Genomic DNA, 25,957 nt, shown 5'->3' on the forward strand with positions numbered 1-25,957 from the left:
GATGAACAGCTCACTGAACACCAACTATGTCCACTGAAGTAGAGGAATCTCCCAGTTCCATCCATTAATAGTCTCTTACCATAATCATTCTTCCTTCTACTTGCTACATATCAAAAAAAAACTCATGAAGGTTTTTCTTAGCATGATTTGCTAATTACTCATAATGCACTTTTGTTGTTCTTACCAACTGAATTACTCCTCTGGCCTGCTCTTTATACTCCTCATGCAACTGATTATTACCATTATTCATCTTATGCTGCCTCCAAAATGCCTACTTCCAGATTTCATACATAGTCTTCTCGTTCATCCATTTTATACCTACCTTATTTAGTCTTTTGATCATTGGGGTACATTCACACATCGATGCTGTTATGTATTTCATTGTTATGTTTTTTTTTTCGAAGAGCAAATATACAAATTTAGGGGAACCACTAGGGTCCCCTCTCCCTTTCACCTCTACTTGTTCTGTACTCTAATGATGTCTCTGGGATTGAGATGAAATACTGGATGAATTAAAAATGTTTAATCTTTTCCTAGTGCTGTTAACACTTCATTAGACCTCCAACATGATTTTCTCCTAGCACTTAAGTCTTAACACAATAATGAAAGAAGACTCAAAGGAGCCATGCTCTAAGCAGTTGCTGGTATGAATCTTTAAATTTTAAAATTTAAATGACTATTTCACCATCCTGTTTGGTGAAGTCATAGCATCCTCATTCTATAGTTAACAGGCATGGCTTCAATACCATTACCTACTGGAGTGATATGGATTTAAAAAAAAAGTTTGTTCATTAAGAGCAGGGTTGCTGAATTACGTAACATTATCTCACCTATAATAACATAATATAGATTTCCAAGCTTCATGGATGGGCATAAAAAGAAAATATACATTGGTATACATTACTAATTAGTCTGTTGCATCAATGAACTATCACATATTGCAAATGTAGCATGTAACATTTCATAAATGGTAACTGCTATCTCAAAAGTTAGATTTAGCTGTAATATTAAATGCATAAATAGTAATAATTTCAATAAAAAGTCAAGTTACATGAGACAGAACTTGTTTGAACTTAATCTGGTAGATATTTAGGATGCTGATTTTCAGTCATGTTTCTTAAAAGGAAGAAAAACAGTTAATTATCTTTGCTTATCATTAGCTAATATTTTGCTTTAGTCATCAAAGTATTGAAATATGTGTGCACACAGAAACAACAGTAGGAAGGCAAACTATACCAAAGACAAAGAACAGACCCAGTAGAAAATGAAAACTCCAATATACAGATGTAAATATAAATAATTGTTTTTGGAATATGCCACAGCCAGACAACATTCTCTTAACCTTAATAAATATAGATGCCTCGCTCAACCAAAAATATGGAAGACTCATGAGAATGATCATGACTTATTGCTGATATTTCACTGGTTATAACCAGCATCTTCAGAGCACAAAAAAACAGTTTGTCAAAGTACGCTAGACTACAACATGGTGTAACCAAAGGACCAGTTTAAAAAAATTGTAGCAACAACACAAATCCTAATTAGGCACCCTCCATTTGGGGAAAAAAAAAACAGAGAAAGCAGGTACTAGTTATGTCTTAAGATGACTGCCTCCCAAATCTTAGGCAAATTTATACAGCCATATTTGTTGGGAATTGGAATATGTTTCAAGGATTCTGTTGCTTCTAAGAACAATCTCTCTGACTTGTAAGAGCTTCTGTGCAGTACTTTTGTTTTTTTCCAGTTGATCCTGTGTGCAGGTGTAACCAGAACATCTATGGATATCCTCATCAGTGAACATAAAAGATACATCCGGCACTATTGCTATGGCAAGTTGGGCCTAGCAGACCATGCTTTGGATACACCTGCACACAGGATCAACTGGAAGAAAACAAAAGTACCGCACAGAAGCTCTTCAAGTCAGAGAAATTGTTCTTAGAAGCAACAGAAGCCTTGAAACATACTCCAAATCTCAACAAATATGGCTGTATAAATTTGCCTAAAATTTGAGAGACAGTCATCTTAAAACATAACTAGTACTTGCTTTCTCTCTCTGATTTTTTTTTTTTCAGATAGAGGGCACCTAATTAGGACTTTAGTCTTTGTGTTGTTTGCTACAATTTTTTTAAACTACTCCCTTGGTTACACAATGTTGTTGTAGTCTCACATACTGTGACAAACTGTGTTTTTGTGCTCTGAAGATGCTGGTTATAACACCAGCGAAATATCAGCAATAAGTCAATAAATAATTATTTACTTATAATTCTGTGTTCTGATATATACCGTCAAAATTAAACAACATGTACAATGAACACATAAGCCTTTCTACACGTTTGTAATGAATTGTCATAGTATCAGGGTTGCGAGTTGTGTATTTCAGAGGTGTCTTGTTATTCAGTAAAGCATTAATACTTTGTATTTCGGATTTTATTGTTATCTGAGACACTTCCAAGGAGTCAAGGACTCATCAGAGAAGGCTATAAATCACCCAAAATAGCTGTCATACCTTTGCTTAAATTCATTCACACTAGATGTACTTACTAACACAAAGGCAAACTATTCCATTCACTCACTGTTCTGTGAGAGAAAAACCTAGCTCTTACCCCTTTCTTGATTGTGAACAAACTTCATCGATACCCTTGCAATCTCTCGCCACCTTCCATATAACAAAAAAATTAATAGCCAATATCCTATTACATCCATTCAAAAGTTTATAGACCTCTATCATATCATCCCTCTTTCTCTTGTTAATCAGAGGAGTCTGTAATCCACATACTCGTAATCTGTCCTCAATCTAATTCATAATCTGGATACAATCTTTGTAACTCTTCTTTGCATCCTTTCCACAGCTTCTTTATCCTCTTGGAACCTGAGATACCAAATCTGCAAATAATAATCCAGGGTCTTATAAAGAGGCAAAATGACTTCTTATATTTACATCTTTACAACTATCCATTGAATTGTATTTGCAATTATTTATGCTGCTAATTTTCTGAAAAATTATGTTTATATTACTCCTTGATACAAATTAGGCCAACAAGGATCGCTAAAAGATTTCTTTTGGTGTGTGTGTGTGTGTACACACACACACACACTCTCTCTCGGGGGACCCTGTAACCCCTAGAGAGCTCGTCCCCTGGGTGGCGGATAGGGGAAGCCCACCATGTGTGTGCACGTGTACATGGTGGGGTGGTCCGAATATCCTGGATGACTCGTGGCCCAACAGGGTCATAAGGGGCAATCATCTTGATTGTAAGGGAAACAGCATTCCCATGGACCCCTAGCTGGATCTGTCCTCTCCTTCTACTTTGAGAAAGATCCACTTACTTTAATCTTTCCAGTAAGGCCTTATCAGCCAACTCTTCTTATTTTATGACCCTTATGCTATTAGAGTACTCGAGAGCCATGAGGTCTTTTCATTTCTGGCCTTACGACTATGCCCTTTCTATAAACCTTACTATAATTCTTCTATAATCTACTCTTTCCCCTTCAATATACCCTATTCCTCCTATGGGTTTAAATTCGGAAGAAGGCTAGTTCAGAAGTCTTAAGGTAGCAGCCCTACCACTGAACTATTCCATCGTCAGGCTAGTCCACCTGACATGGAGAACATAATCCTACTTGTAAGCTGACAGAAAAAGATAATCAGATTGAATCTATGGGAAACGACCCTGGAATGGAAAAGGTAAAACAAAAATGGAAACGACAAAATATAATACACATAGCAAACTGGAACGTAAGAGGAATGGCATATAAAGAAATAGAATTAGACCAATTATTAAAGAAATTTTAAAATAGCAGTAATCACTGAAGAAAAAAAAAGAAATTAAAAGAAACTATAAGAACTGAAAATTTTAATGTGATATACAGTGGAGTCGATAGAGACCAAAGAGCACAAGCAGGAGTCATGATTTGGATTCATAACTCCCTTTCAAAACAGTTAAAACATTATAAATTATGGAATGAAAGAATAATAGAAGCAAGAATAAAAATAGATAGAGGCTATTTAACAATAATTGTTTATATACCCCAGAAGAAGGAAGAGAACAGGATAATATTGATTTTTATAATCAGCTACCAAACATATATAATAAAATAAATAAAAATGATTACATAATTTTAGCAGTAGACTTAAATGCAAGAATTGGAAACACGAAAATTAATAATAATAGAGGAATACCTGCAGAACATACTCTAAGCAGGAATGGTAAAAAATTGATTGACTTTGTAGTTTATAATAACCTAAAAATAATGAATTCCTTCTATAAACATAAAGACATACATAAATATACTTGTGCAGCAAGAGGATGGAAGTCAATATTAGATTACTTCATATTAAATGAAGACATCAAAATTTTCACTAGATGTTAGAGTTCACAGAGGATATGAAATAAGCAGTGACCACTTCCTTGTTAAAATAAAATTAAGATTACCACCAAAATGGCTACAAGTAAAAAGAACAGAAAGAAAAATTGAAACATTTTTTATAAAACTAGACTATTGAATGACACAAATGTACAATGGCAATATGAACAAAGAATTAACCAATATCTAGATAAAATAAAACAAAATGAAGAAACAGAAATAGAATGGCTTAATATAAAAACAATACTAAATGCAGCAGCAAATGAAAGCTTAGGAAAGGCCAAAAAATTCAATAAAAGGAAAAAAACTGAAGATCTGGGATGATACAATCAAAAAGAAAAAAGGAGCCTATCACAAATGGTTAAGCAGTAAAACATTAGAAGATGAAATAGAATATAAAAGAATAAGAGCCATAGCTAAAAGAGAAGTCAGAAAAAGACAGAGAATCATGGAACAAATTTATTTCTAACTTAGAACATGATTTATATAAAATAAGACCCAATGTATACAAGATTTTGAAACACTTAAATACAGATACCAAAGAAAACATAAAATTAAACACTGAATTGAAATTAGAAGAATTTCTAAATTACCACACAGAACTGTGGACAGACAAATATTTTAAAAAAGACAACTGGCAAGCAATTAACGAAAATGAAAAGGAAATTACTAAAGAAGAATTAGAAATCAGTCTGAAAGAAATAAGAAATGGAAAATCACCTGCAGAAGATAAGCTAGGTTCAGAACTATATAAATACACAGGAACAAGATTCAAGAAAGACTCATTATTTTTAAATAAAATTTACTCAACTGGTATCCTCCCAATAGAATGGAAAAAAGCAATTGTGATTCCTATCTTTAAAAAAGGTAATAGAGATGACCCTAAAAACTATAGAGGTATCAGTATACTAAATTCCGAAAACTTTTATTTTAGAAGTACAGAATGGATTTAGAAAAGGACAATCATGTATAGATCCGGCCTTTTGCCTAAAATTAATAATAGAGAAAAGAAGAGAATACAATTTAGAAACACATATTGCATTTATTGACTTTGAAAAAGCATTTGACAAAGTTAAAAGAAACATTATTTAACGTATTAAATGAAACACAAATACCAAATAATATCCTAAAAGCTTTCACAAGTATATATGAAAAAAATCAAATACAAATAAGATTAAATCACGAGCTATCATATACGAGAGAGATAAACCAAGGTGTCCAACAGGGATGTCCCCTCTCAGCACCTCTTTTTAATATCTACTTAAATGAAATAATAATAAAATGGAATTAAAATTTACATCAAGGAATTAAACTTTCTCCTACAGTGAACTTAAACACTCTCCTTTTTGCCGACGACCAAATAATAATTACAAATTCTGAAGATAACTTACAGAAAGCTATTTTAGATCTAAATGAGATATCCAAAGATTATGGTATGGTAATATAAAGAGAAAAATCAAAAACTGTGGCCTTTAAAGGACAAGATCCAGCAAGAACTAAAATAGTAATAGATAACAAGATCTTAGAACAGGTGAATTCATTTAACTACCTAGGATGCATGATCACATATGAAAATGAAAAAGATATAAACATAAAAATTGCAAAATATTTTAAAATAACAGGTGTAATTAACTCTATATTTAAACCAAACCAGACTAAAAGTATACAATAAAACAAAAAGACAAACAAAGATTAACAACAGCAGAAATGAAGTTTATGAGAAAAACTGCAAAGTATACCCTATTTGATCACAAAAGAAACAAAGAAATTATGATAGAATTAAACCAAGAACCAGTAATAGAATTAAACCAAGAACCAGTAATAGAAAAAATTAAAAAATATAAACATAAATGGATGGAACACGTTCAAAGAACGAAAACAGAAAGATTACCAAAACAAGCCTTAAAGTACAAGCCATTAGGAAAAAGAAAACCAGGACGTCTTCTTAAACGATTCAATGATGACTTCTAAGGCCGGAACAGGCCATGCTAGGCCTAAATCCTTGATACGCATGATGATGATATATATTATTATTATTATTTCGGGCAACTCCAGGAGTCCTTAGACTCATCGAGGGAGGCCCTAAACATCATGTCCACACAACTATGCGATTACATTCTCACAGTATCTATCATACCTTGTCTTGAACTCGTTCACCGTCATAGCACCCACAACAGACTCTGGCAGCTTATTCCACTCATTTACCACTCTAAAAGTAAAGAACCCAGCTCTAACACCCCTGCTAACCACACTCTTGCCCAGCTTCCATGGGTGTCCCCTAGTTCTCCCACCACCAGTCCTGATCTCAAAAATATCCTCCGAATTAATCCTATAAAATCCCTTTAGCAATTTGAATGTCTCAATCATATCTCCCCTCCTCCACCTATCAACTAGTTTCTGCAACCCACAAATCTTCAACCTGTTCTCATATGGTTCATTCCATAGACCTGTTATCATCTTAGTCACTCGCCTCTGGATCCGCTCCACCTCCTCCCCATCAAGAAGGAACCGAGGTGACCAATATATATATATATATATATATTATTTTGATAGACGACTGTCTGCTTATGTACACATGGACAGTTATATCTGAGTACGGATTCATGATTTTATTTATTTTTTTTTTTTGGCATCACAAACTGCAAGGAAAGGATGTCAGCTGTTCATGGGAAATGGTCACACATGACATTAACATTAGACCCTTCATGGAGTCAAAAGACTCATCATGGGAGGTCCACACTCAGGCAAAAAAAAAAAAAAAATCAAACTATGCCTTAGACCCATGCACAGTTTCTGCACTCACCACACTTCCTTAATTTTTAAATAGGGAAACATGAGAAAAAGGTTAGAAAACCATGAAATCTTGAGATTAGCTCTTTCAAAAATAATGAAATATGGACCTGACTCAATAAAGATCTACGCAGATGGCTCAAAAAATCCAAATGGGAATTCTAGGAGTGGCATACTCATCTATTTCTCTCAAAATATAGAACTAAAATCAACCAACAGCATAGGATGCAACTCATACATGCAGAATTAATAGCCATTAACACAGCACTGCAACATTTGGATAAACAAAATCCAAAGGAATTTATATTTCTCACAGATTCCTTAGCAGCCCTTCAAGCTACTAAGAACTGCTACACAAGCCATCAAGAAATACTTCGAGACATAGTAAAAAACAAACTACATAAGGATTCTGAAATAATTTTCCAATGGATTTCATCCCATGTGAGATTAAAGGGATATTAAACTGCAGATGAAATAACAAAAATGGCTGCAACATCAAGTGATACTACAGATTTTGATCTTTTTAAAATTCCAAGTTAAATCTTTGTGCAACTACCATGATCTCTCACCTCAAGACCAGCCACACAAGACCAATCAAGTTTAGCAATGGCATAAAAGTCTTCCCCATCTGCAAAATCTGTGACATCAAGGAAGCATCACCAATGCACTTACTAACTTGTATGAATATTTCTAAATGTGAACTTTAGAACAACCCAGAAAAGGTGTTATGTAAAATACATGAATTTGACCTCTATGATCTGGTGTAATAATACCATGGGATTAAAAAAAAATAAATACTTCCAGGCATGTATTCCACTCTCCATGCAAAGAAACTGTTCCTCATCTCTTGCTTACACCTCCAAGATAGCCTATTATACTTTTGTATAATAGGCTATCTACTTTACTATCTACTTCCTCTACTTTACTCTAAGAAAAATCTCCTCTACATTAATCTGGTCACAACCCCCCCCCCCCCTCATCAACTTATCTGTCTCAATCATATACCCCCCCACACACACACTTCTAGTGTGTGTGTGTGTGTGTGTGAGGTATATGATTAAGAGGTATTTGGCTCTGCAAGCAGCATTCCCCAAAATGTCTTCATATCCCACATTCCATAGACTTGACAGACTTAGAATCTTCTCTCAACCCTCTCTAAGATATCCTCATCCCAATGAAAACCAGATGACTAAATCTGAATACAGTAGTCCATATGTGAATGTGATATGATCAAATCCTTATACAAGAGAACCTCTTTGCTTCTGCATGTCAAGGTCTTCATCACTGCCATAATTCATTGTGGCATTCTTACAATTTTAGGAATGTTGATCCCTGAACCTCAAAACCCTCTGTCCACTTTCAAAATTTCTCCATTAACCATCCAACCGGCCAAGACATATATGTCCAGGTTACCATGGATGTGAAGTGCATATTAAAATTGTAATACCATTGGTATTACATCGAAATATATGATGGATACGAAGTGTAGAGGAATGATGCATTTTATCCACATTGACAACGACATGGTTAATTGTATACTGTGAATGAGCTTGCCTGCCAAATTTCAAAACCATACACTTTGCAACATTAGCAAGGCTTATACGTTGGTCAGACATAACTGGTGATTAGTTTACGGAATTACCAACGCATATAAAGTATATTAATTAAAGGTAACTTTAATGAATAACTTCTATATTTTGGCAACGTCACATTGCCATCTTCAGGAACATAAAGATATGGTATGTGCATGCAGGCACTAACACAAAGCAAATGAGGAAGAAAGCAAGAAACTAATATTGTTCCTAAAGTCCTAATGGTGCCCTCTAGCAGGCTAATTTGGTAGTCTTGGCAGTTGGGCTGAAGTTCTCATAATGTAAGTCTCCCAAATTTGGGGTTGTTTCATGCACCCAAATTTGTTGAGGTTAGGAACGTTTTTTTAGAGCTGCTGAAGATTCTTTGAATAATCTTTCGTATTTAAACTTGCTGCGATGAATTATTTTTGTTTTCTTCCAACAAATTTTATGGTGGGTATCTAAGGCATGGTCTGACAGCCCAGAGCGGCTGTACTGGTGGAACCGGATGTAGTCTTGGTGTTCTGAAATCCTGATATTTGTTGTTCTGCCTGTTTGGCCAAAGTAGGACAATTTGCAGCTGCAAGGGACCTGGTATACACCAGGTAGGTCTAGGGGAAGTGGTTGGTCTTTGGTAGAGCGGATAAGGGATGCCAACTTTTTATATGGTCTGTAACAGGAAGTAAGGTCATATTTTTTGAGGATATTGGTTATTTTCTCAGAGGTGCCCTGGATGTAGGGGATGGTGACAGACTTGGTGTAATCTTTATTGTGGAGGGGGGGGGGGGGGTTGTGGTTTACTGGTTTTAGTATTTTTTGGATTTTTTTGGGGTTATAGCCATTGGCTAAGAAAGTGTTGAGGATGTGGTTTAGTTCAGTAGTTAGGGCCTTGTCATCTGAGCAGATTAATTTTGCCCTGTTATATAGTGTTTTTATAACCCCATATTGTTGTGAGGGGGAGGGGACTGCTGGTGAATGTATCTGCCAGTATGGGTGGGTTTTCTGTGAACAGAGAAAACCAAAGATCCATCAAGCTGGCGGGTGATTAAAGTGTCTAGGAAGGGGAGGGTGTTGTTTTCCTCTTTTTCTAAAGTGAACTGGACTCTGGGGTGTTGGTTGTTTAAGTGTGTTAGGAAGGAGTGGAGTGTGTCTGAGCCATGTGGCCAAATAGCAAACACATCATCCACATAACGAAGCCAAATAGTGGGTTTTTGTGGGGCGGAGTTTAAGGCTTTCTCTTCAAATGTCTCCATAAAGAAATTGGCCAAGGGTGGGGAAAGCGATGAACCCATGGCTGTACCCTCTATCTATTTGTAGAACTTTCCTTGCCAAACGAAATAGCCCGAGTTCATTGTGAACTGAAATAGGGCTGAGATATCGGGAGGAAACTTGGCTTGGATGAGCTCTAGAGTTTCTTTGAGTGGGACATTAGTGAATAGGGAGGAGACGTCAAAACTGACCATTATGTGAGTGTGTTGAAGCGTGAGGTTTTCTATACTGACTTTAAAGTGGGCTGAGTTTTTTTATGTGTGATGGTGTGTTGCCAGTGTAGTGTGCGAGCATTTTGGCTAAATGTTTGGCTAATTTATATGTTGGGGAATCAATGCCATCCACTATGGGACGCAATGGCACATTTTGTTTATGTATTTTTGGGAGTCCATATAATCGGGGGGGGTCTAGAGTTATAAGGTTTTAGTTTGTTGGTGACTTCCACAGGCCAAGAAGTGACCTTCTTAAGGAGTCTGTGGAGAGTTCTAATCTGAGAGCTGGTCGGATTATATTCAATGGGGAGGTAAGTCGTACGGTCTAGTACTAAAGCAGTTAGCTTACCTTTGTAGTCTTTTTGATTGAGCACTACAGTGCCGTTTCCCTTATCCGCCTTGGTGATTACTATTTTTTTGTTGTTTTTCAATTCTTGTAGGGCAGCATATTCGTTTTTGGAGGTTTGGCTTTAGTGAGAATACCGACTACATCCAGTCTAACGTTGTTGGCGATATGGTTAGGCAGGTTGCGAATCCCACGTTCTATATGGAGGGCACCATTAGGACTTTAGGAACAATATTAGTTTCTTGCTTTCTTCCTCATTTGCTTTGTGTTAGTGCCTGCGTGCACATACCATATCTTTATGTTCCTGAAGATGGCAATGTGACGTTGCCGAAATATAGAAGTTATTCATTAAAGTTACCTTTAATTAATATACTTTATATGCATTGTTAATTCCGTAAACTAATCACCAGTTTGCAACATTAAATAGATCTCTACTCACTTGCCCGCTCATGGTTTATTGAAATCCTCCTGCAAGGCCAAATATGTGTACTGCTCATCATAGTTCCCAACTTAGTATCATCAGCAAAAAGCTGCATATCTCCAGTTAAGCATGCCTCAATATTATTAACAAACAATAATGCCCCAAAGCAAATTCCTAAGCTACTCCACTAGTGACCTTCTGCTTCTGGAATACCACTCTCTCAATACACAACCTGCTAATATCTACCAGACAGCTAATCGCTTATTCAACTGGCTAGTGGAGTTGGATAAGCAATCCTATCTGTTTCAGTTTCATTACTAGCTTGTCATGGGATAATCTATTAAAGGCCTTTGAAAAACCCAAGTATACCACTTAGAGTTTCTATGTGTAGGTATGGTCAGGAGATTGCACAATTGCACAATGGTCTGGCCACCAGTCCCTCTAGCTCTTTAATATGACCCAGGGTGCACCACGAGGAGGCAAGCTAGAATGGTAAAACGCAAACTAAAGGCTATGAAGTCTGTAACTCAAAAGAATCAACAATTCTCTTTGCCTTTTTCCCGTGAGGAAATATCCTCGGCACTTCAAAATATCAAAATGGGGAAGGCTCCTTGATTTGACAATGTTCATAATGAATTCCTGACACACACTGTGGACCTTATGCAAGATCGTGGCTGGCTAAGTTCTTTAACGATATACTTGAAAGTGGCTGCGTTCCTAAAGAATTTAAAAGGACAAAAATCATTGCTGTGTTAAAACCAGGTAAGCCAGCAGACAGAACTGAAAGCTATCGCCCCATAGCCTTTTAAGTGCAACCTACAAACTGTTAGAGAGACTAATATTGAACAGGATCAATGATAAAATTTTGGAACGTGTTCCAACAGAACAAGCAGGGTTCAGAAGAGATTGCAGCTGCATAGATCAAGTTCTCAGCTTAACAACCTACAATGAAGCAGGATTTCAAAGATGCCTGAAGACTACTACAGTCTTTATTGACTTAACAGTGGCTTACAATACTGTTGGAGGGAGGGACTCATATATAAATTTCTTAAGGTCATCCCATGTAAAATATTGGGTCATCTCCTAAACAACTTACTGTGTGATCGATATTTCAGGGTAGTCACCGGAGGAAGCATCAGTAAACAGAGAGTGCTTAAGAATGGATTACCTTAGGGCTTAGTACTCGCACCACTGCTTTTTAGCCTTTACATCACAGATATTCCTGAAACAGTCAGCAGGAAGCTTGCTTATGCATATGATCTAGCTTTGGCGATCAGCGACAAATCTATCAAAAGAACTGAATATTGACAAATGATCTGTCGGCTTTATGGCAGTTCTATAAAAAATGGAGATTAACACCAAATTCTGGTAAAACTGAATGTTCTTGCTTTCACCTGAACAATAGTCTTGTAAATCAAAAACCAGAGATATATGCTGATGGAACATTCATTTCGTTTAATCCGACACCTAAATATCTGGGAATAACTCTTGTTAGAACTCTGACATATAAACAGCATATGATTAATATCACTGCTAAAGTTCGCACCAGAAATAACATTAATAATCAAGTGCCACAACTCTGTGGTGCACTGCAATGGCTCTAGTTTACAGTGCAGCAGAGTATGGTGCTCCTGTCTGGCTCAATAGTTACCATGTCAATAAACTATATACCCAACTTAACTCTACTCTGCATTTAATAACAGGTTGCATTAGGAGTACACCCTTACAATGGCTCCCCACTTTCAGACATATTGCTCCTCCGGAACTGCGACGACAGGAAGCCTTGCTTCATGAATATAAAAGAATTTTAAATAACCAAATTCTCCTAATACATGAATTTATTCCAGATGCTTTATACAATAGACTAAAATCCAGAAGACCTGCCATAAAAACTGCCCATAATCTTAGACAGAATGACAGTATGGTGAGTAGGTGGGATGTACTGTGGTCCCAAGCAGTATCACCTGAAGTTCACAATCACATAAACATCTTCCAAAAACCATCTGGATTTGACCTGCCCAGGAATATATAGATGACGGCTAACAGGATTCGTACAGGTCATGGTGTATGTGGACACTTACTTTCAAAGTGGGATAAGATACCAAATCCCCACTGTTCCTGTGGAGCCGAGACCCAAACCATTTACCATATAGTATACAGGAATGCGAGCTGACAGCATATCCAGGTGACTTTAAGGACATATTTGACCTATCCCCAGAAGAGATCAACTGGATCAAAAACCTAAATGTTAAAATATGACTAATCTTCTGTCTGATGCATGTCATAAATTTCATATTTGTATTTGCTTGAATGTAGACTGTTTTTTTTTTTAATCATATATGTGTATCTTATCTATACTCGTGCATTATATCTTACTAAATGTACATATGGTTAAAAGACATAGATATGTCTTTTAACCATATGTACAAGCCATACGATAAATAAATAAATACCACTCAGAATCTGCTAGTTGGCCAAGTGATTAATGAATCACTTCTCCAGCCAAAAGGCTGTAGGTTTGAATCCTGCTGTGGGCATGGATGTTTGTGAATATCTGAAAATACTAGTAGTGGGAAGTAGATGGCAGGAGACAGAAAGTTGTAGAGTAGGTGCACTCCCTTGATGAGTGTTTGGACTCCTTGGAGGTGTCACAATAATAATCATATGCATCTCCTTTAACCAGTGAAAGTCACCTTGTAAGCAGATTGCTAAAAACATAACCTCCTAACAAACCCATGCTCAGCATCAGACTATCCTGCTATTATCAACCCAATTCTGAATCCCAGTCCTCACCAACCTCTCTAACAACTTAATTCACTCTCACACACACACACAGGTTTATAATTTGTAGCCTCCATAATTTGTCAATTAGAACAATCTGTGCCATTTCCACTCCTGAGACTTGCCCTGTTGCTAGTCTGTGGTAAACAGTCATGTTAAACAGGTGTGCCAAGGGAGCCGTTAATTCCATAATGCATTCCTTAGAGACACGGTGCTATACTGTCAAAGCCTACTCCCTTATTAATACAACAATCATTCGATTAGTGACGCCTAATGCGTTCTTTAAAACAGGTGCATTAATCGAAAATGCAATAATCGAATATAATAACCTAAGGGAAAATGTATAATTTGTTCCTCAGATTTCTTTTTTGACCCTGAATTTTTTTATAAAAGAATTAGGGTATGTCTCAGGGTCTAGTTAAAGGAAAACCATGAAGCTGAAAGATAATAAAACATATTCAAAATATAAATTTATTATTCTACTTCTTAACAAAGAACTGAGCTAACGTAGTTTGACGGGCATTCTGTTTCTTTTTTTCATACAACCGACGGTATGGCCCTATTGCCTCTTCTACTCTTCTGCAAATTTTACTGCTTCTCTCTTCAGCAGCCAATAAGCATTGCTGCTTAAAAACTTCGATTGTACAAAAATATTTTCAAATTGTTTCTGTGAAATCTCTTTTGGCTGACTATCAGTGGTTAAATTTTCTTCATATTCTTCAGGATCTTCCCGCTGTGCATCTCAATTCAGCAGGTCGGAATCACTCAATTCTTCAGAATGAGATTTAATTAACTCTTGAGCGTTATCATTGAAGGAGAGAAAGAAATGAAGGACGTACGAACTGGTTGCCAAAATCGCGTTCTTTATAGAAAAATTTACCAACTGTTATACAAGCAAAATAGTTACACTTTAAAAATTATAATGATCATAAAAGAGAAGTTAATTTTCCTAAGAGTAATAATAAACAATTCATCCAAAAAGACGGATTGATTACCCTATTATCAGAATGGATTCTCCTTTTTTGTGAGATGCACAGAAGTGCCAAAGGGTCTTGAATCTGTGAGCGTACTATAGCAAACGACATCAATTTTGGCAGTAAAAATTTGGAACTTAGTATACATAGCATGGAAGTAGTGAGTATGCCATTAAAAATAGCTTTGTGAAATGTTTTAAATCAGTAACTAAACTATTTCATCCTGGTGAGTGATTTTTTAAGATAATTAGCCAGAAAAATGTATAGATCAAAAACTTTTAAAATCTGTAATATTTATTTTTAAGATGTATATTGGCACACTAATAGAATTTGGGTATCGAGAAAAAAAATGAGAAATTGGAGAAAAGAGCAAAGCTAATAATAATGGCAAATACCTGTTGGATTTCTGCTCAGGACATGGACTGGTTATTACTAACACCATGTTGCAACATAAAAATGTGCACAAATTCACATGGAGAGAAGAGGCTAAGAATAAGAAAAAAGTCTCATTGACTATGTTATTGTTGATAGTGATGTTTTCTCCCTGGTGCAGGACACCAGAGTGTACAGAGGATTTGAAATTGGAAGTGATCACTATTTAGTCTTGAGCAGGATAAAATTGAATTTCATATTGAAAAGAATAACATGCAAGAAAGTTTTAAAGCGAATAAAAGTTGAGCAGCTCTCAGATGTGAGCTGTAGACTAAAATACACAAAGATTATTGAAGAAAAAATGAAAGAGGTTGAGAATTGGAACCAAACCTTGGAGATTCAGTGGCAAGCCTTGAAGAAAACCTTGATCGATTCAGCCAGAGAGGCATGTGGTGAGGTTGTCTGTAAGGATAAAAAAATCAGAACTCCCTGGTGGACACAGGAAGTTAAAGAGGCAGTGAAGGAAAAGAAGAAAGCATACCAAAAGTTCCTGTCAAGTAAGTCAGCTTGTGCTCTTAGAGAATACAGAGACAAATGCAAGAATGCTAAACACTGTGTAAAACTAGCTAAACAAAAGTCATGGGAGGACTTTAGCAAGAATATAGAAAATAAATATCAAGAAGGTGGCAAAATATTCTGGAGGTTGTTGAAGAAGCTTAAGAATGGAGGAAAGAGTGCTCTAAAAGGAATTAGAGATGATAAAGGTGACATGAAAACGGGAGAAAAAGATATCCTTGAAGTATGGAGTAATTACTTTGAAAAACTGCTAAATGAAACAAGCAGTGATGACAGCACAGTGGTAAAAAACACTGACCAGGCATGCAGTCAGGAATACATATCCATACTTGAAGTAGAAAAAGCCATCAAAGGCTTGAAATGTGGAAAGGCAGCAGGAGTAGATGATATTCGACCAGAAATGCTGAAGTATGGTGGTATAAGAGTCTTACAGTGGCTGCACTGCATAGTTCAGAAAGCCTCGACAGAGGGACGAAGTCCTGATGATTGGAGTAGAGCTCTCACAGTACCCATATATAAAAACGGAAATAAAACTGCATGTGAGAATTACAGAGGTATTTCCCTACTGAGTGTTCCTGACAAGATCTATGCAAGTATACTTGAGAAACGGTTGAGAAGAATTGTGGAAGAAAAGCTTGGTGAAGAACAAGCTGGATTCAGGCCAAATAGAGGCTGTCAGGATCAGATCTTCACTTTACGACAAATAGTCGAGAAAGCATGGGAATATAACAAAGATCTGTATTTAAGTTTTGTCGATCTGGAAAGGGCATATGACAAGGTGCCAAGAGAGAAGCTATTCAATACGCTGCAGTTATATGGTGTCAATGGGGCATTATATCAAGCAATACTTAGTCTTTATTTGAGTTGTAAGTCAGCAGTTAGAATTGAAGTACAGGAAGATGGTTTAATGTTAAATCTGGTGTGAGACAAGGATGTACATTATCCCCTCTGTTATTCATTATCTATATGGATCACATTATGAAGGAAAGTGGTATTAAACATGATATCCAAATTGGAGATGTTAATGTCAGCTCTTTGCTTTATGCTGATGATGTTATACTTCTAAATAAATCTGCTACAAGTCTGCAAGATTCTCTGACTAAATTGAATAGCTGTTGTAATAGATATGGTATGAAGGTCAGCAATAAAAAGACAAAGACAATGAAAATAGGCAGAATCATTGAAAATGTCAACTGTGTTGTGAATGGGGAACCTGTGGAACAAGTAAAACATTTCAGCTATTTAGGCACGATTTTTACTGAAGATGGTAAATTAAATATAGAAATAGACAACAGAATCAGCAAAGCTGGTATGGTGGGAAGTCAATTGAATAAATTCATATGGAATAAGAGAGAAATTAGTCGGAACACTAAATTAGCTGTATACAAGACAGTGTTCAAACCAGTTTTAACTTATGGATCTGAGAGCTGGGTCAGAAGTAAAACACTTGACCAAAGACTAGAGACCACAGATATGAGTCCTGAGAAAGATTATAGGCGTGAACAGATGGCATCAATGGCAGTATCATATTAAAAACGAGGATATTAGGAAAGAACTTGACATTGACAGCATCCAGGAATGCGTTAGCAGAGCTAATCTCGGGTGGTATGGTCACTTAAACAGAATGGGCAAAGAAAGGTTAGCAAAACAAGTGTTCTCTGCCAGGTTGGCAGCGTAAAATGACCCAGAGGAAGACCAAGAAATAGGTGGATTGATACGGTACAAAGTGCTTTAGACGATAGAAATATAAGATCTGATAATGTTGGAGTGTTGACAAGTAACAGACTGATTTGGAGGAAAATTGTAGATAGGAAATTAATAATAATGTAATTTTTTTCATGTAGTACTATCATATCCTGTACACCCCTTGAGGGTACATGGCAGGAATTTGATGATGATGATAAAAAAAAAATGATGCACTTATCGGGGGCGCATTAATTGAGGGATTACTGTATAATATTTACTTAATTACTCATTATTGTTATTACATAACACCTCAAGGGAGTCCAAAGACTCATTGAGGGAGGACACTAACTCTCCCTTTCCACCAATCCACCAACCGCAACTACCTTCATCATCTACACCAACGCTATCTACCATTGGTGTGGTGTGGTCCAGAGACAATCACAAACATCCATGTCCATGGCAGGATTCAAACCCTCAGTGGTTAGTATATCAGCGGATATGCTAACCACTCAACCAAGCTAGTGCCTAGTTCGCCACCAGCCCCCCCCCCCCTCCACCGTAAGTACTATATTCCGGATTCTGGAATATAGTATTTATCACCTTCATGAGGATGATATACCTCAATAAACTGCTTTGTGAATAGTTCAGCTCTATTCTCTGCATTAGTTAACAATGTAATGTTATCAATTGGGTCATTCTTTCTTCTACTTGCCACATATCAAAAGAACTCACTAGGATTTTTCTTAGCTTGAGTGGCTAATTTTTGCTCATACTACACTTTTGTTGTCTTGAACCAGCCAAGTACCTAGCTTGCTTTTGTACTCTTCATGCGAATGATTACTAATGCTCATCTTGTATTTCCTCCATTTTACTTCTACCTTAAAACCAAGTCTTCCTCATGCCACCCCCTCATCTGTGACTTCTCCACACCTGTTCCTGTCTGCTCATATTTATCCTTTGTCCCATATATCTCCCTAGACTGAATTAATCCCCATGCATCCCATTTCCATGTTAATTACCCTACATTCTCTCCTTATGCTGTTTACCTGACCTCCCTAGTTTTCACCCTGTCCAACTTGTGTTTGTGTGCATGACCACTGACATGACATGAGCAGTACAGAGAACATGCAAGATGGGACAAAAGTGTAGTAATTAAGGCCAAAAATCAGATCAGGACAGAAGAAATTCGAGAAGTCATTTGCTATGCAGCAAGTAAATGGAATAATTGTTATGTGCTTTAATGAATGCTGATGCTGGGAGAGAGGTGAGAGAAGCATAAGAAATAGCTGAGTTACTATCAATAACAGGGACTGATGTCAGTAGATGAACTGGAAGTACTTAGAATAACAAATTATCAACATGAATACAGCCATCATACTAGATAGGATACTGAAATGTCATGAGATGTGCATTTGACTATCATCCATACAGCACTACTACCCAAAGTTGGCCTGCATCATTCATTTCCTTCAACTTCTGCACACATGACCAAAGTACATCACCTTCTGTCATACCAGAAACAATGCAACACGTCATCAATGGTCTTTTAGCACAAAGAATCTTAAATAACAATCATCCGTTCCTAGTGTTATCTCTCCAACTATACTCTAAACTTGTGCTCCAGAACTAGAAAATGTCCTAGAATTATGTCTACACTCTACTGAGTTGGATACTCAGTGAATGTTTGTCTTACATATTGAATTACATCTTACATAATGAATGATTTCAAGGCAAAATATGAGTTATTATATAGGTGTTGATAATTGATGATTAATGTTTTTGAAATGGACTTCCCACAATGCTTCTACAGCCTCTTTCATTTTGGGAATATTACTAGTAAAGGTAGTACTAACAATCGCTATATTTATATGATAATATCTAGAAATGTACAACATCCAAAAACGCATAAAAAATTAAACTATTCTAATTAACTAAGCTTCGTAATTTTATTTAATAGTAAATCGTAATTCAAAAGACTGTCAACTTGGAGCACGTTAACACTATGGGTAGGCTGTGGATTAGATAATCTGCGAATGGTGGACAAAATCAAGAATGATACTTCTTTTAAACCACTTACAGATATTTAAACCACTTAAATAAATAACGTGGGCGTCATACACCTAAAATTAGAAACAGCTGATTAAGTATTGCTTAAGTAGCATTAGATTAGAGAGTTTCAATTAACTGTTTATATATCAGCCAGTGCAGTTATACTAGTAATAGCCAGATGCATGTGACAGCAATAACAGATGTAAAACACTATTTCTATAAACTTCCCACGAAATAAAAATGGGTAACGTGTATTCAAAATACATGTGAATATTAAAAATGAAAATGACATTATGCGCAAAACGCAACAGCATACAAACCTGACAAACACATTCAAGTTAAATACGTGATTATCCCTATAGTGACCTAGAATACAACATTATCAAATTTAAACTTGGAACATTTTATTCCGATTTAACTATTGGACAACTTGCAATTAGAGCGCCATCTATAAGTATAAATTATCATAAGACATTCATATATATATGGAATAATTATTACTATAAAATTTTGTAATATAAATCTTAGATAGGCTATAACATAAAACAATAGTATCATCCATGATATTATTAAAAAATTCTCTTCACTTAAAAAAGTAAACAGAATAATTAAAAATACTTAAAATTAAGTGATATGAAGGTCGGTTACCAATGACGAGGGAATGCCCTCCAGCGATAAGGACGTAGACTACTTTGGGTGTTCCAAGTGATAATAATAATAATAATAATAACAACCATTTGGAAATTTTTTTCAGTGAAGAATTCTGAATAACTCACTAGTTGCTATCATTTTAACTAACTGAAGCAAAGGCATAATTAGAATTTCTGAAAAGTAAGTGTTATGTATTAGCCTTGCGGGTTGGTTGCATTGGAACAGCACATCTACTAAGCTTTGCTATTGCATCGTATTGCATTTCAACTAAGTTTTGTGGTTGCTTTACGAAACAACATGCCAATTTTTTCACTTTTAGAAAAAAATTAACATATGCAGAAGAGATTCTTGGAATAAATTATACTTGGCAAGTAATTAGCACCTTCTCTGACCAAGCTGTTTAATTTTATTATTATTATTATTATCACATAACACTTCCAGGAGGGAGTCCAAAGACTCATCGAGAGAGGTTAGAGCACCTACTCTACAACTCTCTGTCTCCACCACTCAATCCAGCAACTACAACGAACTGCAACTACAATCATCATCATCATCATCATCATCATCTACACTAACGCCATCTACTGCCCATCATCACCACTAGTATTTTCAAAGACAATCACAAACATCCATGCCCACGGCAGGAATCGAACCCACAGCCTTATGGCTGGAGAGCGGATACGCTGACCACTCAGTCAACCAGGCCGGCAACGTGTGTGACACTTAACTTTTATCCAAGTGCAAGCAAACAAAGTTTACGCATGAAGTATTCTTCAAGACTATACTACCTGTATATAGAAGCTGCTGATTTCCCATTACCTTTCTCAGTATCCCATAATACAAAGCAGACTTAGTTAAGCATATTAACGACTTTCCCATAATAACAAAGATAAGTGAAACTCTGTTGCAACATCCTAAAGCTGAAAAATGAGCAGTTAAAAACTTATATGAAAAGATGAAAAGCCAAACGGCTATTTTTTATGGCGAGGTTGATAAGTAAAGGGGCTAAAAATCCCTTATTGTTTTTCAGCCAGTATGCGAAACTAAGATCGAAAACTACGATCTAAACGTTTCATGCCGACGAACTGTCGGCGGATCCAAGCGTAAGTGACCACTTGGTAGTGCCACACCATGTTATAATATAATATAGTGGCACACCTTTCTGGCATTCGTATAGCGAAGGTATGTAAGTTCTTTTCACTTAAACTTTGTTATTATCTAGGTCTAGCTACTCACTGATGAGATCTCAAAAAAGGTTGAAACCGGTCTAGGTAGTGACCTCTCCTCATAATGTAAAGCAGTTCTACAACTCCTAGGAGCTGTGTGTTTTTACATTATGAGAAAATATCAAGGGCGGTGAGGGAGCTTGCTCCACCTTTGCATCGAGTTGCCTTGGTGTGGCACTACCAAGTGGTCACTTACGCTTGGATCCGCCGACAGTTCGTCGGCATGAAACGTTTAGATCGTAGTTTTCGATCTTAGTTTCGCATACTGGCTGAAAAACAATAAGGGATTTTTATCCCCTTTACTTAACTTATATCTAACTCAAGCTGATTGTGGTTTAAATTACTGGCAAATAAAAGTTTCACGTAGGACCCACTGCCTATACATCTCAAGAGAACTGGAATAATAGAGGTGAAATTTGTTCATAGTGATGATAATAACAGTACAGAAAATGATTTAATGCATAAACATCATTTTTGTACATCTTGATTTTCTCAATTTCCCATAATTATTATTAAAATATCACTGTAGTCGATATTTCAGAAAAAAAAATCAGCTAACGCCTTTTTATTCCCGTATATACATGGAGTAGGCAAGGCCGTTTATAGCCCTATCTAACTTTTGGAGACTGAGTGGGCAGTTCATTCTCCACTGGTACCCAATCAGAGATAGCAGGCCCAAGGCTATCATTAATTAAGCGCACGCAGAGAAGAGAGACGGCTCTATAGGTGCCGCCATCTCGTGGTCACTAACCCTAACACTCGTGTTTAATGTCTGAAATAATGTGGGATCTATGGTCGATTTTCTTGAGTTTACGGGACAAAAAACCTGGGAGAGTTTCCGGGAGAAAAAACCCACTTGCCCGTGCCAATGATCGACTAACTCGGGAACCGGTCGAAAAACGGCTTAGAAAAATTTCTTCTAGTCGCCGACTAGATTCGAAACCGAGAAGTCATCATTCGTGCGATTAAGCACCGTGGTGTGCAAACGCCACATATACTGAGCTACACAGTAGTCGATAGTTAAATATGGATTTTTTTTTTGTTAGAATTAATGCACACTATCTGATCAAAAGACACCTACTCGAAACTGAAATCAGAATTTCCCTGTGACACACTTTCCAGTAGTGGACATTAATACAGGATGGGTCCACCCTTTGCTTCTATGACAGCTCTAAATCTGCCAGGGAGACTTTCTACCAGGTGTTGGAACGTTTCTGGAGGAATGGCAGCCCATTCTTCCTGAAGAGATGTAGCCAGAGCAGTTCGTGGTGTGGGTTGTTGGAGCGAAGTCGGCGTTCTAATTCATCGCAAAGGTGTTCTATGGGATTCAGGTTAGTATTTTTGGCTGGCCAGTCCATTACTGGAACGTTATTGTCCACAAACGATTCCCTCGCAGACCTTGCTTTATGACAGGTAGCATTGTCAGGCTGATACAGACAGTAGACTTCACCGAATCGGTCTTCTAACATAGACAGTACGTACCGGGTCAAAATATCCCCGTACCCTTCTGCATTTCGATTTCCGTGTAGTGTTACGAAAGGGCCAAGTCCATTCCATAAAAACACCCCCCACACTGTAACGCCACCAACTTTAAATTTCACTGTTGACACTACAGATGCTTATAGGAATCGCACTCCAGGCATTGGCCACACCCGGACCCTCCCATCGGAATGCCACATGGTAAAGCGTAATTCATCACTCCAAATCACAAGTTTTCCTGTTGTTCACTGCCCAGTGGGTCGCTCTTTACACCGTTCACAGAAATGTTTGGTTTATGGGCAGCTTCTCGACCATGGAACCACATTCCTCTTAACTTTCGAAGCACAGTCATCATGCTGGCTGGACAGGTGGCACTGCGGAACTCCCGGGTGATTGTTTAACTCAATGTCTGGCGATTTCCCCGAACTATCTTCTTTAACATGTTTTCTTACATGTTTGCTTTTTTACATGTTTGATTGCTTACATGTTTTCACTTCACAATCGCATCACCAACTATTGACTTGGGCAATTTGAGGAGGGTTGAAATGTCTTTGACTTATTTCTTACGGATGTGACAACCAATAACTACTCCACGTTCAAGTCACTGAACTCCCTTGACCCACCCATTCTGCTCGTACTCCATTTATACCGGTAAGTGAGGTCAGTTTACGAATTACAGAGGAGGGTGTCCAGATACTTTTGATCAGATAGTATATATATATATATATATACTATCTGATCAAAAGTATCCGGACACCTATATATATTTATTTATTTATTTATGTGTGTCTGAGCGGTTGGCCAACTGGCTACGTGCCTCACAAACATATGCCTGGAAAAGGAGTGTCCTGGGTTCGATTCCCGTAGTTGACGAAATCGAGCTTATGATCTTTCTCAGACAAAGCCAAGTTAGCCAGTCTTGGATGGGGATGCAAAGTATTTCTCGAGAGTTCATCTGGTGTTTTTAATCTCCCACGAGCAGGCAAACGGGCGTAGAAAACTCAATGCTTCTACAGACATAGAGGCATAGAGCTAACCACCTTATTGAGAATAACATGGTTATATATATGTATATATAGGTCCACGCGGTTAGCCTAGTGGCTGTACACCTCTTAACTATATGCCTGGGGAAGGTGTGTCGCAGGTTCGATTCCCGTCGGTGACGTGAGGAGCTGAAGTATCTTCCTCAGTCAGAGCCAAGTTCTCACTGCCTGAGAACTCAATACTACAGGACATAGGATACATCTGGGCATAGAGTTTTTGATTAATAAACCCTCTACACCGCAAGGTAAAAGAGGGTAAAAGAAAATAAGAATGATATATATATATATATATATATATATATATATATATATATACAGTAAAACCCCCCTTTTACATTCCCGCAATTTACGTTTTCCTGTCATTTACGTCCTTTTCCGTTGGTCCGGTCTTAAGGCCTATTCTTAGGATATATCGTTTTCCCACCATTAACAACTTCATGTGGACGTTGTTTACCGTGATTTCCGGTTTTTTCTCGGTGGCAACACTGATTTTCGAATCGATTTCCTCTCATTCAAATCGATTTCTACGGAAATCTGCGCATTTCTGTTCCCAAATGGCGTTGCTTTCGGCTGTAGTTTCTTTTCCGTAATCACAGTGACTTGCACGCTTGCAGCAGTGATGTAGTGATGAGAGATACTATGATACCGTGAAGTTATCACATCAGTAATTTTAAACTGTCAGTAGCACGTGGCACCCGTAACGTGTTGTGATGTGATTTAACATTCACAGTTCTGTATTGAAATCGTAAACAAGGATCATACAAAAATTGTGAAATCGCCTTCACACTTCTACCAAGTAACAGTTGTTACTCGTGAATATTAGATATCAGTGAATAAACCATTTGATATGTTTTGAGTTGGTATATTGCAAGTGCATCAGGAGACGATGGAGATTTAATGTCTTATACACTGTGGAGAGGCAGGTGGAACTTATAACAGTGCAGAAAAAGCAAAAACAATCAACAATTAAAGATTTTTTTAAATAGATAAATGTAAGTAATTGTAAATTCATTTATTTGCAGTTATTAAATTTTGTAATTTAGAATGCAGGGCATACCAGAGTAAGTCATCTTTTAACCTTTTTTAATATTTTTTACATTTCCTGCTATTTACAATTTTTTCCATCAGTCCCCTGGAAAGTGTAAAAAATGGGTTATATATATATATATATACACACACATAACACAACAATGTATATATATAACCATATATAATATGTATAAAACACACACACACACATATATATATATATATATATATATACACACAGGGTGGCCATAAAATAACTTTCCCTCTTTGGAGGCATCTGTAGCTAAAACCAATAAACGGAATGAGACCAAATTTTATATTGATATTTTTAAAGGCACGGGGAGATGATTTCCGCGAAAAACAGATTTAGTACCACAAGTCGCCAATAAGTGAAATTTTGGCGCTGGCGGAGCCCGAAACAAGCGGATACATTAAAGGCAGCTAAAATGGAATAATAATATTTCGACGGTGTAAGCGACAGCCGCGTCACTCATTCCAGCTGGATATGTGGTGCGTTACAATGATGATGATAATAATAATAATAATAATAATTAAACTAAAACAACAACTTGCGAGAGACATGGAAATTAATGTAGTGATCGAACTCACAGGAAATAATGTTTTTTCATCATAATCAGGGTCACCTGGAGCACATACACGATTCTCAATGTGCTGACCGTTCTTGTGTACAACAAATTGCATCCGGTGTTCTACAGCTGAGCGTAAGTAGTTGGATTGGATGTTCATAACAGCCTATTTTATAGGCACCGTACTTTATGTGTCATGTGTCCATTAAGACTATTCATATTTGGTCTTTGTATATTTAATAAACACAAAACTTATTCTTATATAAGACCATCTGTTTAATACAACTATGTACAAGAACGCCTACTAGTTTCGCTAGCCTACTGTCTAGCTTTGTCAAGACTAAAAAGGTGAACAAAAAAATAATAAATGCAAAAAACAAACTAATACAGGACCGTTTACAACGGTTAGTACACCAAATTTAACAGCTCGCGTGACAATGTGTGCATGTAGCGAGATGCTTCAGTTACTATTGTGAACACCCGTTACATAGTTTTAGCATTTTATGTTCTCTTGCAAGACATGCAAGTTA

General features: G+C 36.8%; 1 protein-coding gene across 4 annotated transcripts in view; it reads right to left on the bottom strand.

Moving 5' to 3' along the window:
- LOC150106358 (protein regulator of cytokinesis 1-like) overlaps positions 1-19,824 on the bottom strand; it is a 203,418-nt gene extending 183,594 nt beyond the window's left edge. For all 4 annotated transcript variants that reach the window (XM_090392398.1, XM_090392399.1, XM_090392397.1 and 1 more), the window contains exon 1: positions 19,733-19,824. The gene's annotated coding sequence lies outside the window, so the exon portion shown is untranslated. The remainder of the gene's footprint in view (positions 1-19,732) is intronic.
- Between the last annotated feature and the right edge of the window lie 6,133 nt (positions 19,825-25,957).

This window comes from Typopeltis vanoorti, chromosome 5 (genome assembly GCF_054136105.1).
Source record: "Typopeltis vanoorti isolate ZY-2024b chromosome 5, IOZ_Tvanoo_1.0, whole genome shotgun sequence".
Taxonomy (NCBI): Eukaryota; Metazoa; Arthropoda; class Arachnida; order Uropygi; family Thelyphonidae; genus Typopeltis; species Typopeltis vanoorti.